This window comes from Hyperolius riggenbachi, chromosome 12 (assembly GCF_040937935.1).
Source record: "Hyperolius riggenbachi isolate aHypRig1 chromosome 12, aHypRig1.pri, whole genome shotgun sequence".
NCBI lineage: Eukaryota > Metazoa > Chordata > Amphibia > Anura > Hyperoliidae > Hyperolius > Hyperolius riggenbachi.
In genome coordinates this window covers 53,313,883-53,332,184 of record NC_090657.1, presented here as the reverse complement: position 1 = coordinate 53,332,184, position 18,302 = coordinate 53,313,883, and the positions used below count along the sequence as shown (strand labels likewise).

The window sequence follows — 18,302 nt, the reverse complement described above, 5'->3', positions numbered from 1 at the left end:
AGCGGGAGGAGAGGAGGATGAGATGTGACTGTCAGCCAGTGAAGGGAGTGACAGAGGGGGATAGGGCTGAAGAAGCGGGAGGAGAGGTGGATGAGATGTGATTGGCAGCCAGTGAAGGGAGTGACAGAGGGGGATAGGGCTGGAGAAGCGGGAGGAGAGGTGGATGAGATGTGATTGGCAGCCAGTGGAGGGACTGACAGAGGGGGATAGGGCTGGAGAAGCGGGAGGAGAGGTGGATGAGGTGTGATTGGCAGCCAGTGAAGGGAGTGACAGAGGGGGATAGGGCTGGAGAAGCGGGAGGAGAGGTGGATGAGATGTGATTGGCAGCCAGTGGAGGGACTGACAGAGGGGGATTGGACTGGAGAAGCAGGAGGAGAGGTGGATGAGGTGTGATTGGCAGCCAGTGAAGGAGTGACAGAGGGGGATAGGGCTGGAGAAGCAGGGAGGAGAGGTGGATGAGGTGTGATTGGCAGCCAGTGAAGGGAGTGACAGAGGGGGATAGGGCTGGAGAAGCAGGAGGAGAGGTGGAGGAGATGTGATTGGCAGCCAATGAAGGGAGTGACAGAGTGGGATAGGGCTGCAGAAGCAGGGAGGAGAGGTGGATGAGATGTGATTGGCAGCCAGTGAAGGGAGTGACAGAGGAGGATAGGGCCGGAGAAGCGGGAGGAGAGGTGGATGAGGTTTGATCGGCAGTCAGTGAAGGGGCTGACAGAGGGGGATAGGGCTGGAGAAGCAGGAGGAGAGGTGGATGAGATGTGATTGGCAGCCAGTGAAGGGAGTGACAGAGGAGGATAGGGCCGGAGAAGCGGGAGGAGAGGAGGATGAGATGTGACTGTCAGCCAGTGAAGGGAGTGACAGAGGGGGATAGGGCTGGAGAAGCGGGAGGAGAGGTGGATGAGATGTGACTGGCAGCCAGTGAAGGGAGTGACAGGGGGATTGGACTGGAGAAGCGGGAGGAGAGGTGGTTGAGGTTTGATCGGCAGTCAGTGAAGGGGCTGACAGAGGGGGATAGGGCTGGAGAAGCAGGAGGAGAGGTGGAGGAGATGTGATTGGCAGCCAATGAAGGGAGTGACAGAGTGGGATAGGACTGCAGAAGCAGGGAGGAGAGGTGGATGAGATGTGATTGGCAGCCAGTGAAGGGAGTGACAGAGGGGGATAGGGCTGGAGAAGCGGGAGGAGAGGTGGATGAGGTTTGATCGGCAGTCAGTGAAGGGGCTGACAGAGGGGGATAGGGCTGGAGAAGCAGGAGGAGAGGTGGATGAGATGTGATTGGCAGCCAGTGAAGGGAGTGACAGAGGAGGATAGGGCCGGAGAAGCGGGAGGAGAGGAGGATGAGATGTGACTGTCAGCCAGTGAAGGGAGTGACAGAGGGGGATAGGGCTGGAGAAGCGGGAGGAGAGGTGGATGAGGTGTGATTGGCAGCCAGTGAAGGGAGTGACAGAGGGGGATAGGGCTGGAGAAGCAGAAGGAGAGGTGGATGAGATGTGATTGGCAGCCAATGAAGGGAGTGTCAGAGGAGGATAGGGCCGGAGAAGCGGGAGGAGAGGAGGATGAGGTGTGATTGGCAGCCAGTGAAGGGAGTGACAGAGGGGGATAGGGGAGGAGAGGTGGATGAGATGTGATTGGCAGCCAGTGAAGGGAGTGACAGGGGGATTGGACTGGAGGAGAGGTGGATGAGATGTGACTGGCAGCCAATGAAGGGAGTGACAGGGGGATTGGACTGGAGAAGCAGGATGAGAGGTGGATGAGGTGTGATTGGCAGCCAGTGAAGGGAGTGACAGAGGGGGATAGGGCTGAAGAAGTGGGAGGAGAGGTGGATGAGATGTGACTGTCAGCCAGTGATGGGAGTGACAGAGGGGGATAGGGCTGGAGAAGCGGGAGGAGAGGAGGATGAGATGTGACTGTCAGCCAGTGAAGGGAGTGACAGAGGGGGATAGGGCTGGAGAAGCGGGAGGAGAGGTGGATGAGGTGTGATTGGCAGCCAGTGGAGGGACTGACAGAGGGGGATTGGACTGGAGAAGCAGGAGGAGAGGTGGATGAGGTGTGATTGGCAACCAGTGAAGGGAGTGACAGAGGGGATAGGGCTGGAGAAGCAGGAGGAGAGGTGGATGAGATGTGATTGGCAGCCAGTGAAGGGAGTGACAGAGGGGGATAGGACTGGAGAAGCAGAAGGAGAGGTGGATGAGATGTGATTGGCAGCCAATGAAGGGAGTGTCAGAGGAGGATAGGGCCGGAGAAGCGGGAGGAGAGGAGGATGAGGTGTGATTGGCAGCCAGTGAAGGGAGTGACAGGGGGATTGGACTGGAGGAGAGGTGGATGAGGTGTGATTGGCAGCCAGTGAAGGGAGTGACAGAGGGGGATAGGGCTGAAGAAGTGGGAGGAGAGGTGGATGAGATGTGACTGTCAGCCAGTGAAGGGAGTGACAGAGGGGGATAGGGCTGGAGAAGCGGGAGGAGAGGTGGATGAGGTTTGATCGGCAGTCAGTGAAGGGGCTGACAGAGGGGGATAGGGCTGGAGAAGCAGGAGGAGAGGTGGATGAGGTGTGATCGGCAGTCAGTGATGGGAGTGACAGAGGGGGATAGGGCTGGAGAAGCGTGAGGAGAGGTGGATGAGGTGTGATTGGCAGCCAGTGAAGGGACTGACAGGGGGATTGGACTGGAGAAGTGGGAGGAGAGGTGGATGAGATGTGATTGGCAGCCAGTGAAGGGAGTGACAGAGTGGGATAGGGCTGGAGAAGCAGGAGGAGAGGTGGATGAGATGTGATTGGCAGCCAATGAAAGGAGTGACAGAGGAGGATAGGGCCGGAGAAACGGGAGGAGAGGTGGATGAGATGTGATTGGCAGCCAGTGAAGGGAGTGACAGAGGGGGATAGGGCTGGAGAAGCAAGAGGAGAGGTGGATGAGATGTGATTGGCAGCCAATGAAGAGAGTGACAGAGGGGGATAGGGCTGGAGAAGCGGGAGGAGAGGAGGATGAGGTGTGATTGGCAGCCAGTGAAGGGAGTGACAGAGGGGGATAGGGCTGGAGAAGCAAGAGGAGAGGTGGATGAGGTGTGATTGGCAGCCAGTGAAGGGACTGATGGGGATTGGACTGGAGAAGTGGGAGGAGAGGTGGATGAGATGTGATTGGCAGCCAGTGAAGGGAGTGACAGAGGGGGATAGGGCTGGAGAAGCAGGAGGAGAGGTGGATGAGGTGTGATTGGCAGCCAATGAAGGGAGTGACAGAGGAGGATAGGGCTGGAGAAGCGGGAGGAGAGGTGGATGAGATGTGATTGGCAGCCAGTGAAGGGAGTGACAGAGGGGGATAGGGCTTGAGAAGCAGGAGGAGAGGTGGATGAGGTGTGATTGGCAGCCAATGAAGGGAGTGACAGAGGGGGATTGGGCCGGAGAAGCGGGAGGAGAGGAGGATGAGGTGTGATTGGCAGCCAGTGAATGGAGTGACAGAGGGGGATAGGGCTGGAGAAGCGGGAGGAGAGGTGGATGAGATGTGATTGACAGCCAGTGAAGGGAGTGACAGAGGGGGATAGGGCTGGAGAAGCAGGAGGAGAGGTGGATGAGGTGTGATTGGCAGCCAGTGAAGGGAGTGACAGAGGGGGATTGGGCTGGAGAAGCGGGAGGAGAGGAGGATGAGGTGTGATTGGCAGCCAGTGAATGGAGTGACAGGGGGATTGGACTGGAGAAGTGGGAGGAGAGGTGGATGAGATGTGATTTGCAGCCAGTGAAGGGAGTGACAGGGGGATTGGACTGGAGAAGTGGGAGGAGAGGTGGATGAGATGTGATTGGCAGCCAGTGAAGGGAGTGACAGAGGGGGATAGGGGAGGAGAGGTGGATGAGATGTGATTGGCAGCCAGTGAAGGGAGTGACAGGGGGATTGGACTGGAGAAGCGGGAGGAGAGGTGGATGAGATGTGATTGGCAGCCAGTGAAGGGACTGACAGGGGGATTGGACTGGAGAAGCGGGAGGAGAGGTGGATGAGATGTGATTGGCAGCCAGTGAAGGGAGTGACAGAGGGGGATAGGGCTGGAGAAGCAGGAGGAGAGGTGGATGAGGTGTGATTGGCAGCCAGTGAATGGAGTGACAGAGGGGGATTGGGCTGGAGATGCGGGAGGAGAGATGGATGAGGTGTGATTGGCATTCAATGAGGGGAGTGACAGAGGGGGATAGGACTGTAGAAGCAGAAGGAGAGGTGGATGAGATGTGACTGGCAGCCAGTGAAGGGAGTGACAGAGTGGGATAGGGCTGGAGAAGCGGGAGGAGAGGTGGATGAGATGTGATTGGCAGCCAGTGAAGGGACTGACAGGGGGATTGGACTGGAGAAGCGGGAGGAGAGGTGGATGAGATGTGATTGGCAGCCAGTGGAGGGACTGACAGAGGGGGATAGGGCTGGAGAAGCGAGAGGATAGGTGGATGAGATGTGATTGGCAGCCAGTGAAGGGACTGACAGGGGGATTGGGCTGGAGAAGCGGGAGGAGAGGTGGATGAGATGTGATTGGCAGCCAGTGAAGGGAGTGACAGACGGGGATAGGGCCGCAGAAGCGGAAGGAGAGGTGGATGAGATGTGATTGGCAGCCAGTGAAGGGAGTGACAGAGGGGGATAGGGCTGAAGAAGCTGAAGGAGAGGTGGATGAGATGTGATTGGCAGCCAGTGAAGGGAGTGACAGAGCGGGATAGGGCTGGAGAAGCGGGAGGAGAGGTGGATGAGATGTGACTGTCAGCCAGTGATGGGAGTGACAGAGGGGGATAGGGCTGGAGAAGCAGGAGGAGAGGTGGATGAGGTGTGATTGGCAGCCAATGAAGGGAGTGACAGAGGGGGATAGGACTGTAGAAGCGGAAGGAGAGGTGGATGAGATGTGATTGGCAGCCAGTGAAGGGACTGACAGGGGGATTGGACTGGAGAAGCGGGAGGAGAGGTGGATGAGATGTGATTGGCAGCCAGTGAAGGGAGTGACAGAGGGAGATAGGGCTGGAGAAGCAGGAGGAGAGGTGGATGAGGTGTGATTGGCAGCCAATGAAGGGAGTGACAGAGGGGGATAGGACTGGAGAAGCGGAAGGAGAGGTGGATGAGATGTGATTGGCAACCAGTGAAGGGACTGACAGGGGGATTGGACTGGAGAAGCGGGAGGAGAGGTGGATGAGATGTGATTGGCAGCCAGTGAAGGGAGTGACAGAGGGGGATAGGGCTGCAGAAGCGGAAGGAGAGGTGGATGAGATGTGATTGGCAGCCAGTGAAGGGAGTGACAGAGCGGGATAGGGCTGGAGAAGCGGGAGGAGAGGTGGATGAGATGTGATTGGCAGCCAGTGAAGGGAGTGACAGAGCGGGATAGGGCTGGAGAAGCGGGAGGAGAGGTGGATGAGGTGTAATTGGCAGCCAGTGGAGGGACTGACAGAGGGGGATAGGGCTGGAGAAGCGGGAGGAGAGGTGGATGAGATGTGATTGGCAGCCAGTGAAGGGACTGACAGGGGGATTGGACTGGAGAAGCGGGAGGAGAGGTGGATGAGATGTGATTGGCAGCCAGTGAAGGGAGTGACAGAGGGGGATAGGGCTGGAGAAGCGGGAGGAGAGGTGGATGAGATGTGATTGGCAGCCAGTGAAGGGAGTGACAGAGGGGGATTGGGCTGGAGAAGCGGGAGGAGAGGTGGATGAGATGTGATTGGCAGCCAGTGAAGGGACTGACAGGGGGATTGGACTGGAGAAGCGGGAGGAGAGGTGGATGAGATGTGATTGGCAGCCAGTGAAGGGACTGACAGGGGGATTGGACTGGAGAAGCAGGAGGAGAGGTGGATGAGATGTGACTGGCAGCCAGTGGAGGGACTGACAGAGGGGGATAGGGCTGGAGTTCATGATAGACTGTAACAAGGCTAAACGGTTGGCAGGGAGGCTGCAGAGCAGAGAGTTGCAATAGTCTAGTCATAAAATATTCAGGCCAGGGTATGCACCAGAATTTTGGTAGTGTCCTGTGTGAGAAGAGAACGGATGTGGGAGATGATTTTTAGGTAGAGGCGGCAAGAGGAAGATAGTTTGTCAATGTGTGGTTTGAATGAGAGACCTGAGTCCAGAACTACACCTATCATCAATAAGGAGACGGCACTCAACTGGCTTTCAAACTTGCATTTATCAAATCATTTAGCAGTTACATGACATGTTTCGGGGACATCCCCTTCATCAGGTGTACATGCTTACAATGGTTCACAGTGTTTAAATAGATAACCCAATAACCACACCCTGCATTGTCCCACCTCTTCCTTAATCAGCTGACAATCCTAACTGATTATTAACCCTTAAGTGACAATCTTATTTACAAATCGCCATTCGGGAAAATACAGGGCACTACATAGATGTCTACCTATTGAACCTGACTACATATCACGTACACTAAATTTCGTAGGTAACTACCTAATCAGTAAATACAACCACATTATAGTAACAGTGTCCTTTTATCTCTTTCTCCTTTCTCTTACCACCCTCCAACCGATATCCCCTGAGTGTCCGATGGAGCAATCTCCCATCAGGATCTGAGGAAAAGGGGGGAGAAATAACGTATACATGAATTTATCACATTTTACTATAGGAAGCATTTAAGGCTAAACATTTCATTCATCCCCTTAGGGGCATTCGTATCTAATCTACGCATCCACCTTGCCTCCTTCTGTAACAAGATCTTTTCTCTATCTCCCCCTCTATGGAGAGGTGGGACGTGATCCAGGACCAACCAGCGAAGTTGCGACACCCCATGCCCACGATCAAAAAAATGTCTGGCCACTGGAGTGTCGCAAGCCTTCACCCCCCGGCTTAAAGCCACGGATGCATCCTCTGTGTTCCTGTATTCTCACTTTCACTGGTCTGGTGGTTTCACCCACATATAACATCCCACAGGGACATTTGAGGGCATACACCACAAATTCACTTTTACAACTGTATATTGACTTTGTCATATTTTTAACCGCTCTAGTTTTGGCTGACAAATCTACCCTACTCACTCTATCCCTGATGGTTTTACCTCTCCGATAGGAGAACAGAGGTGGCTCTTCAAATAATTCACCAAACATGGGGTCATGTTGAAGTATAGACCAATACTTCTTCACCACCCCTTTAACCATACTTGACTGCTTTTAGACTTTTTCACAATACGGCAGTGGCTAGGGGCATTCCGAAAGGACAGTTCTTAAAGAGACTCCGTAACAAAAATTGCATCCTGTTTTTTATCATCCTACAAGTTTCAAAAGCTATTCTAATGTGTTCTGGCTTACTGCAGCAATTTCTACTATCACAGTCTCTGTAATAAATTAATGTATCTTTCCCCTGTCAGACTTGTCGGCCTGTGTCTGGAAGGCTGCCAAGTTTTTCAGTGTTGTGGTTCTGCTATGAACTCCCCCTTCCAGGCCCCTCTATGCACACTGCCTGTGTATTATTTAGATTAGGGCAGCTTCTCTCTGCTCTCTTATCTTTTACAAGCTGGATAAATGGTCCTCTGAGCTGGCTGGGCTTTCACATACTGAGGAATTGCATAAGGGCAAAGCTGTTTGCAGGAAGAAACGAGCAGCCTGAAACTTCAGTGCATGAGAACTGCAGGGGGAAAGAAACACACAAATTATCTCTTGAGATTCAAAAGGAAGGCTGTATACAGCCTGCTTGTGTATGGATGTATTTTCTATGTGTGGACATACTGTACATCAACCTACTTCCTGTTTTGGTGGCCATTTTGTTTGTTTATAAACAAACTTTTTAAAACTGTTTTTAACCACTTTTAATGCGGCGAGGAGCGGCGAAATTGTGACAGAGGGTAAGAGGAGTAGGAGATGTCCCCTAACGCACTGGTATGTTTACTTTTGTGCGATTTTAACAATACAGATTCTCTTTAAGGGCAAGGAGGATTGCCTCCACTGAAGAGGGATACAAAAAGACCGCTGATAGGATCACACTTAAATTTGAGGAAAAGGGGTATCGGATCCAGGAATTGGAGAAAGTGGAGAAAGAGGTGGCTGAAAAATCTAGAGAATCCTTGCTCAGTGGGAGTGGTGAGAGGAGAGGTACCCATACTAACCAGATCCCATTTGTCCAGACCTATTGTAAGCAGTCAAGTATGGTTAAAGGGGTGGTGAAGAAGTATTGGTCTATACTTCAACATGACCCCGTGTTTGGTGAATTATTTGAAGAGCCACCTCTGTTCTCCTATCGGAGAGGTAAAACCATCAGGGATAGAGTGAGTAGGGTAGATTTGTCAGCCCAAACTAGAGAGGTTAAAAATATGACAAAGAAAAGAGGGACCTTTCCTTGTATGGAGTGTAAATGCTGTGATTCAATAATGAAAGGTACTCATGTCGAGCATCCGCATACTGGGAGTAAGATTGAGATAAAGTCAATATACAGTTGTAAAAGTGAATTTGTGGTGTATGCCCTCAAATGTCCCTGTGGGATGTTATATGTGGGTGAAACCACCAGACCAGTGAAAGTGAGAATACAGGAACACAGAGGATGCATCCGTGGCTTTAAACCGGGGGGTGAAGGCTTGCGACACCCCAGTGGCCAGACATTTTTTTGATCGTGGGCATGGGGTGTCGCAACTTCGCTGGTTGGTCCTGGATCACGTCCCACCTCTCCATAGAGGGGGAGATAGAGAAAAGATCTTGTTACAGGAGGAGGCAAGGTAGATGCGTAGATTAGATATGATTGCCCCTAAGAGGATGAATGAAATGTTTAGCCTTAAAGGGAAGGTTCAGGGACAGTTGAAAAAAAATAAAAATCCGAATCCACTTACCTGGGGCTTCCTCCAGCCCGTGGCAGGCAGGAGGTGCCCTCGGCGCCGCTCCGCAGGCTCCCGACGGTCTCCGGTGGCCGACCCGACCTGGCCAGGCCGGCGGCCAGGTCGGGCCTCTTCTGTTCTCCATTGTGCATTCCACGCCGGCGCGCTGACGTCATCGGACGTCCTCCGGGCTGTACTGCGCAGGCTCAGAACTACTGAGCCTGCGCAGTACAGCCCGGAGGACGTCCGATGACGTCAGCGCACCGGCGTGGAACGCACAATGGAGCGCAGAAGAGGCCCGACCTGGCCGCCGGCCTGGCCAGGTCGGGTCGGCCACCGGAGACCACCGGGAGCCTGCGGAACGGCGCCGAGGGCACCTCCTGCCTGCCACGGGCTGGAGGAAGCCCCAGGTAAGTGGATTCGGATTTTTATTTTTTTTCAACTGTCCCTGAACCTTCCCTTTAAATGCTTCCTATAGTAAAATGTGATAAATTCATGTATACGTTATTTCTCCCCCCTTTTCCTCAGATCCTGATGGGAGATTGCTCCATCGGACACTCAGGGGATATCGGTTGGAGGGTGGTAAGAGAAAGGAGAAAGAGATAAAAGGACACTGAAACTATAATGTGGTTGTATTTACTGATTAGGTAGTTACCTACGAAATTTAGTGTACGTGATATGTAGTCAGGTTCAATGGGTAGACATCTATGTAGTGCCCTGTATTTTCCCGAATGGAGATTTGTAAATAAGATTGTCACTTAAGGGTTAATGATCAGTTAGGATTGTCAGCTGATTAAGGAAGAGGTGGGGCAATGAAGGGTGTGGTTATTGGGTTATCTATTTAAACACTGTGAGCCATTGTAAGCATGTACACCTGATGAAGGGGATGTCCCCGAAACATGTCATGTAACTGCTAAATGATTTGATAAACGCAAGTTTGGAAGCCAGTTGAGTGCCGTCTCCTTATTGATGAAAATTGTGCTGTGTGTGGAGTGGTGACTCACGGGAGAATTGAGCACCAGTGACCCAGGCAGAGCCAGGCCTGAGGAGGAGGTTACCCAGGGGAACAGATTTTCCAGAACTACACCTAGACAGCGAGCCTGGGGGAAAGGTGTTATGGAAGTGCCATCAACAGAAATAGTGTTGTCAGGCTGTGGCTTTGAATTGTGAGGTGGGAAGATTACCATTTAATTCTTGTCCATATTGAGTTTTATAAAACGGGAGGACATGAAGGAGGCGATTGCATTCAGTCAGGGGCACGAGCTGTTAAGGTATCAAAGTCGAGTGCTGAAATGTAGATCTGGGTGTCGTCAGCGTATATAGGTGATATTGGAAGCCAAAGAAACTAATGTGCTGACCAAGACCATATGAGTAGATAGAGAAAAGCCGAGGTCCGAGCACTGAACCTTGGGGAACTCCAGCAGAGCCGAGGTCCGAGCACTGAACCTTGGGGAACTCCAGCAGGGAGGGGAGGTGGAGAGAAGGTGGTGCCGGAGTGGGCAACTCTGAAGATCCTATCTGAGAGGTGGGAGGAAAGCCAGGAGAGAGCAAGACCCTGAATGCCCATGGATGAGAGGATTTGGAGAAGTAGAGGGTGGTTCACTGTGTCAAAAGCGGAATAGAGGTCTAGGAGGATAAGAATAGAGTAGATGCCTTTAGATTTAGCAGTTGCCAGGTCATTGGTTACTTTAAGTGGGGTAGTTTCAGTTGAGTGGCTGGGGTGAAATTCAGATTGGAGGTCATCAAACAGAGAATTAGCAGTGAGGTGACGGACTACGTCTGTATAGTTCAAGTAGTTTGGAAGAGAAGGCGAGGAGACAAATAGGTCGGTAGTTAGGCAGCGAAGAGGAGTCAAGAGAAGTTTTTTTTAATATAGGCATTATAAGGGTTTGTGTGAGTGAGGATGGAATGATGCCTTTGGCGAGAGAAAGGTTGAAGAGGGAGTTTAAGGCAGGTGAGATGGTAGAGAATAAGGGAGTAATGAGGTGAGAGGGCATGGAGTCAAGGGGGCATGTAGTGGGATGTGTTTTAGAGATGAAAGAGGAGACAGTGAGTTCAGATAGTGGTGAGAAGGTTGTTAGGGAGAATGTAAGGTTTGGGCTATGTAAGGAAAGAGGAGGCTGTTGGTTAAAGCTTTGTTGGATGTTGGTGATTTTATCACGAAAGAAGTAGACAAAATCCTAAGTTGAGATGCAGGGAGTGGGAGGTGGAGGTGGGGGCCGGATGAGTGAGTTGAATGTAGCAAAGGGTAGTTTAGGGTTTTTTGACTGTGAGGAGATTAGTGAGAGGAGAAGTATGAATGTTTGGCTGCTGTGAGGGCCAGTGTATGTAAAGCCTCTTTGTAACTGTGGAAATTCTCAGGCAAATAATTTTTTCGCTAGCGCTGTTCAGCTATCTGGGAGTGGCGTTTCAGTACTTTGATCTCCTTCTTAAGCCAAGGTTGTCGAAGGGCCCGGTGTCAGTAGAGCTTGGAGGAGGGAGCCACTGAGTCAATGGCTGAAGTTAAGTTGCCACCTATACCTAGCTATCTATACTGGGGGCACCTGTACCAGGCTACCTATACGGTGGGCAACTATACCTGGCTACCTATACTGCGGACACCTATACCAGGCTGCCTATACTGCAGGCACCTGTACCAGGCTACCTATCCTGGGGGCATCTATACCAGGCTACCTATTCTAGGGAAACCTATACCTGGCTGCCTATATTGTATTTTTTTTTTAAATATCCTGCCTGGACTGCCTTTCCAATTTCTGTTTTGGGGGAGGGGGCCCCATCCAAAGTTTCACAGGGGGACCCCATGATTAAGGGCCCTTTTCCACTAGCAATCGCTAGCGTTCACGCTGAACGCTAGCGATTGCTGAATCGCAAAATGCAGGAAAGTTCCGGCGATTGCGTTCACGATTTTGCTATGCTGTAGTGTGCATAGCAAAATCGCGGCAAATATCGCTCCGCAGCGCGATCGCATTTGAGCCAAAAACGAATCGCGGTAGTGGAAATAACCTACCGCGATTCCTATGTTATTTAGCAAACCGTAGCGATTTAAAAAATCACTAGCGGTTTGTGATTTTGCGATTCAGCATCGCAAACGCCGCTAGTGGAAAAGGGCCCTTATAGTTGCGCCCCTGCCCTGAAACATTTGTTGGAAATTTAATTGCCAAACTGGTGTGCAAGTTCTGGTGTCTGATGAGTTTCTGTGAAGTTTCGTTATAGGAAAAAAGCGTTGCCTTTAGTTAGGAAGGAATAAAGTTTCCGTGTTTCCGAGTTGCCGCAGACATAGCGAATGTTAAATCTCTCTCCCAGCAATTCATCACCTTAAATTTAAAGCCGTCAGTTGGTTGATTTAAGGTGGAATAAATAAATTAAATGAACGTTCCTTCCAGGGGAGTTCAAGGACGCCAATTCTGGAAGCGGCTCCTGGTAATAGCTGAAGTAGGTCGTCTAGTAAAAGAGTTAAGGAAATAAAATATCTGACTGAGTCTATTGTGTTAACTTCTGTTTGTTCTAACGACCGCCTATGTCTGCTCCAGCTTCCTCCCTCTCTCCTAACCACATCCTCCTGTAGCTTTATAGGCACATTACATGGAACTCAGCCTAGATGGACGTTTGGAGCCACCTTGGCCTAGAATCTGGCATCTGTACAGGAGTCTCCTGAGATTGTTTCCAGATCTGGCATGGTGGATCTCTAAGCGGCAGCACTGTGGGAATACCAGCAACATGTCTGTACAGCACTCATTGCCTACAGTATTGTGCAGGTCACCTGATGAAGGCGTGGATATGCCAAACCGCATAGAGATGTCATCAGTTCTCAGGGCCGGTTCTAGACTTTTTGCTGCTTGAGGCAAACTTCTGAGGCTGCCCCCCCCCCCTCGATTTGTAATGATTGCACAGCACCCAACAATTTACTCTGCTTTATTTAATGTTCTCACATGACATGCTGCAGCTCAACACAATAGTACGCTGGCTGGCTGTGAGTCTGCTCTCCTGCATTCCCACTCCTCACGCACTGTCAGACTCCTCACACAGCACAACAAGCTGCATTTCCCCAATGATGATCTATTCACCTCCCTCTCCTCTTGCTTCTCCTCCTACTCTGACTACCTGCTGTTAGTGTAAACACACAGTACAAAAATGCTGCCCCTGTAATCTCTGTGCCTGATGCAAATTTTTCACCTTGCTTCATGAACGAACCAGCCCTGTCATCACCAGATGTATGTTGGTCCCGCCCCACTTCTCCATGTGACAGCACAGCCTGTGCCATGCCCAGGCATCGGTTAAGAGTAGTTAGCTATAAGCATTTGCTAACTATATATATAATTTTAGTTTATACTATAGTCAGCTATGTATATTTACAACTGCTTGACAACTCAAATTCCATTTTTAATTTTTTTTTTTTTGTAAATCAGTACACCTTCAGTGTACCCAACAAAGTACGGACCGCCCAGAAACTTTCCTCTTCCTGTATGAGTTGCACAGAGAAGGAAGCCTTGCAACTCTTCTCAGGGCCGGTTTTAGCAACAATGAGGCCCCAGGGCAAAATAAACCTGGGTGGCCCCCAACAGATACCCCGGAACAAAAATCGGCATTAAGAGACCATTTTTGCAGCAAGTATAGTCGGAGTCAGGGTGTGAAGCCCCAATCGGTCGGAGCTCCACATTCTGGCTGTCCCAGCTTGCATGGGGGACAAGGGGTTAAAAAGTTTCAGGAGGGGGGACCCCACATAATTAAAAAAAAAAAATTCCCACACTCTAAACATAAAAAAAAAATTGTGAAAATAGGAAAAAATGCCAAGGATCTCTATACAGCTATATTGCGGCTGTATAGCGATCCCTGGCCAAAACGCTGAGGCTGCGGAGGGGTTTCCAGGAAGTCCATACATACTGAGTATGGACCCCCCGGAAACCCTGTCAGGAAATTCATTGCGCTTTCTTTTGATGCATGTAAAATTACACTACCGTTAGGTTTGCTACTAAAAGTGACATTTACCGCATTTAAAAGTATACTTTTTTCCTTTGAAACTTTGAAATCGATTTTCTCAAAAACTATAAGGTCTTTTTGAAAAATTGTTTTTTTCTCTTATTTCCAATGACCTCCTTAACATATCCTGCAAATTTAGGGTTTCTCGCATTTAGGGTGGATTTGCTATTAACCGTTAAATTCGGCGGGTTTTTAAATGTGTATTTTTTTCCTTTGAAACTTTAAAATCGATTTTCTCAAAAACTATAAGGTCTTTTTGAATTTTTTTCCTCTTGTAGCCACTGGGGGCCCCTACAGGCTCTGGGGCCCTGGGGCATTTGCCTCCTTTGCCTCTATGGTAGCGCCGGCCCTGACTCTTCTTCGCATATGAGGGTAGTCAACAAACTATGACACACCACCCTGGGATTCTGCTGTTGGGAGCAGAATATCTGTGCCAGTCTCAGCACATAAAAACAAAGAGAACATTTGCAAAACATGCTTTCATGGGGCACCCACACTGGCCTCCGGACCAATTTATTTTACCACATTTTTTACTGCTTGTTACATTTCCTTGCTACTAATTAGTATTGCTGTAATGTGTATTAGCCACTTGTCACTAGGAGGCAGCGTGAGACAATAGCAGAGGACTACTGAGTTCAGTTCCTATATATTCTGCTAGTAGAGAGAGATCAAAGCATTCCAAGAATGTACAACCCAAGTTCTGTTCTTCCTTTGAAGCTTGTAATGGGTTTATAGGATCCATCACTGGCAACGCCCTGTGGAAGTGGCTATGGCCATGAAATGCGTTGCTTAGCGCCTAACAATAAAATTGTCCCAACCAACCCCCCCTTGTGTTGTCCCTAGATGTAGGTGGCCAGTTACCTACATTAATTACATTCTAATATTTATATATTTTAGCTGTTTTATATTTTAGGGAGCCTCGTATTGTCTAGATACATTCTCATGCATGATCGTTTTTGTACATTAATGAATTAAAGAATGCCGCAGTAGGACACTATGCCATGACTCCTTTTTTTTCATGAAACGTCATTTATACCACCGGCACCCCTGGAATAAGCCTGGAAGAGTTCTGATGCGCTGACGGCTTAAGCTCAGCCGTTATCATTGATGAGGAAGAGAATAGATGGTTGCTATGGCGACACGGCAAAGCCGAACCTCTTCTTGCGCTGCAATATTAATAAGCCGCTGAAGCTGCAGCGTTAAAAGTTAACAAGTTATGTGAATGAACTTGGTTTCTGAGGGCAGCGCGGCTTAAAGCAAACCTGAACTAGCAGGTTCTGGCTTCTGCAGGAGCCAATCCCTGCTGCGCTCTGCATAAGTAAATAACGTTGTTTTACTAATCCGCTGTGTCCTCTTAGCTTGCTGGTCAGAGCTGTGGAATCTGCTGATTCCAGAAATGAATAGCTGAGCTGATGTTACTGAGGAAGCATTAAAAGCTGCTGTAGATGCTAAAGGGTTATTTCTGCCTTTGCAGGTCCCCTCCCAAGAGATTGTTTACACTACTGGGGCACAGCATGGTCAAATGCTCAGGCAAGGGAGAAAATAGCCTGTGCTCACACCATTAAGCAATTATATACCTGACTGCAGGGGGTGGGTAGTGGGTGACCATGGGATTCAGCACTGCAAATAAAGTTAACCCTCTACACTCCGCCGCATTGTAGCTGACAATCATCATTGCACAAAAACAGGGATGGTAAGACATCAACTTTCTGTTTGCTTCTGCTCAAAAACAGGGACTAATTATACACAGTGTAAGCTGAAAAGCTAAAATCTGCACTAAGACAGGGACTCTATAAAAACAGGGACTGTAAACATACTTCTGCTGCAAAGACAGGATGTTTGGTTGTGATTAGCGCATTAGCTCACCAAAGGCGACAATGTATCCCTTGCGTGGTAGTGGATCCTACTTTAGCAGGGGGTTGCCAAGTGGCATACCTAGGTTTTTTTTTTTACAGTCACACCCCATCAAACAATTGTTTTCAGGGGCGTAAAAATAGCCCCTGCAAGTGATGCAGCTGCAGGGGGCCCAGAAGCCACAGTGGGGGCCTTAGGGGGAGACTTTTCTTTTCCCTGTCATGAGAGACTGACAATTAAGCACAAGGAGAGAAAAAGCTTTCTGCTCTCTGCACAATTATTCTATTGACTGCATCTGCTCAGCCATTAATAAGGAATCGTATAAAGATTTGCACACAAAGATTTGTAGACAGTCCCTATTCAGTGTTCAGCAGGGTCTTCTTGTGTACAGCGCTGCTCTACCCCCAACCTCTCTACCCCTCTCCAAGTGCTGTGTTCAGTTTGCCTGTGCAGAAAGCAAGGGGGGAAGGGGGCGCCATCCAAAGTTTTGCAGGGGGGGGGCAGTGATTTCTAGTTACGCCCCTGATTGTTTTTAGGGGGTGGCATGCTATTGGTTACCCCCATTTGACACGCCCAGTGGTCTAGTGGTACCCCCCCATGTGGCTTCCCTGGTGGTCTTGTGATACCCCACTCCTGTCCTCCTGCCCCCAAATTGCTAGTCAAATAGTACTAGACCCCAAATGGTTTAGTGGTGCCCCAGGGGGCCGATATTATTCCTCCCACCCTCTCTATGGGACCACCTCTTGTGTCTCCCTGCAGAGTAGGGTGCAATGTTGTGGCTTGTGAGTGAATCTCACCTGATCCCAATGCATCCATACTCCTCAGCAGCGGGACGCTCGCTCTACTTCCTGTTTCCTGCATATGCTTTAAAGCGGATTCGAGATGAAAAACTATAACAAGTAACTTTCCTATATATCTCATCTAAAGTTTAGATAGTTTACACAGCAAATCTAGCTGCGAACAGCTTCAACAGTATATGATTACTTCTTCCTGTGACTTGAGGGCAGCCATGTTCTGTTTGTCACATTGTCACAGGCTGAGGGCTGGAGATGCTATCAGCTTGCCTGTGTGTAAATTCACTCCCCGCACCTCCTCCCTCCTCCCCTCTGCCTCTGAAATCAATGGCTAGTAACCTCCCCCTCCTCCTGCCCAGACTGAGCTTTCATAAGCCCTTGCTACAGTGCCAAGGCACTCTAAAAAGCTGTGGGCGAGGCTTGTTTAGTTTATAGGGAATTAGAGTATTAAAACAAAACAAAAAAGTATTTGGCTTAAGGAATGCCCTATAAACTATATAAAAGGAACACAATTATGCAATGAGTAAAAGTTTATCTCGGATCCACTTTAAATACACGCAACATGCAGAGATCGGGTGGGCAGAGAGCAGCCCACTGCCTGCTCAGGAGCATAGACACATCGGCATCAGGTGAGAGTCACTCACAAGGCACACCACTGTGCCCTACTCTGCAGGGGCCAATTGAAAGGATCACACACCAGTCGTGGGTGTGTGCCAGTGCTGGACTCTTGTGGCAAAGTATCAAATGGTCAAGAAGAAGGTTCCGCACACAGGCTGTATTTCAAGAACTGCGTAAGTTGGACTTGATGGACAGATGTATTTTTTCAACCATGCATATGTAACTACAAGAGTGACAAGGCATGATTTTTTTTCAAGTGGACCTGCACTCTTGCAGGATACAGAAGGAAAACAGAGACAAATGCACCCTGTATGTATTTAGAAAGCTTAGCCTGTCTAATTCCCCTTCATCTACGACTAATCACAAGTGTAATTTGATCTCTCAGTGGTGTCAGCTCAGGAATCTCCTCTGCCATGGCAGAGCAGCTAATTTGTAAACACAGGATGTTAACCCTATGTCTGCTTCCATGAAAGCAGGAAGTAGACACACTGCAGATTTACAGCTGCGACAAAGAAATGTTTTTTCTTTACAGGTTATTATGCTGTCGCTTATCTTTTAGAGCAGAGAGGAAGTTCTGAGTTCAGGTCCGCTTTAAACATTATTCTTAACACCTGCCGCCAAGTATTCTGTTAGCCGGGTTTTAACGAGGTTTTGCATATCAGGTCCTCTTCTCTCTCCCCCCCTCACTGACCCAACCCATAGCTCATCCATGTGAAGTGACAAATGGTCCCAATCTTCTTAACTCTGGAAATATCATTTTGCTGGCAATTAACGTCAGTGCTGCCAGCGCTGGACACTGGTGTTACACAGGAGGAATGGAGCGCTGGCTGCAGGCTTTTGTAATGAACCCATCTTTTCTTAATGGGAAGCTTTATTTCAAAATAATTTATGGTGTCCCAGCCTGGAGATGGCAAAGCAAAGCCGGCTCATAGAGACCAGGGATGAGATACAGATTTCTGGTCTGCACTGACGTTGGCAAGCATTGGGCGGTGGAAACATCAATTCAACCCTGATATATCAGACAAGAGCAAAGAAAACTGCAGAAGTGCAGCAATAACCAGATCCACCAATCAGATTTCACACGATAAAATTAAGGTCTCTTTCACTGTGTGACGTTAAAGTCGCACGTTAAAAAATGTTTCAACGCAGACTAACGCACAGCAATACTAAATCTGTGCGACATTCACAGTGCACACGTTGCGTTTGTGTGTAACGTGTACATAGTCCCCAACTGTCCTGTTTTCGTCGGGACTGACCCGATTTGGGGGGGCTCTCCCGCTATCCCGTTATGACCCCCCAGTGTCCCGGCTGGCTGGGGGG

At 49.6% G+C, this 18,302-nt stretch overlaps 1 protein-coding gene across 3 annotated transcripts in view; it reads left to right on the top strand.

The window, feature by feature from the left end:
• Positions 1–18,302, top strand: part of CACNA1G (calcium voltage-gated channel subunit alpha1 G) — a 654,443-nt gene that overhangs the window by 190,787 nt on the left and 445,354 nt on the right. Inside the window, exon 3 of one of the 3 annotated variants that reach the window (XM_068263036.1) lies at positions 9,268–9,321. The exons of the other annotated variants lie outside the window; for them this stretch is intronic. The gene's annotated coding sequence lies outside the window, so the exon portion shown is untranslated. The remainder of the gene's footprint in view (positions 1–9,267; positions 9,322–18,302) is intronic. 3 annotated transcript variants of the gene reach the window in all.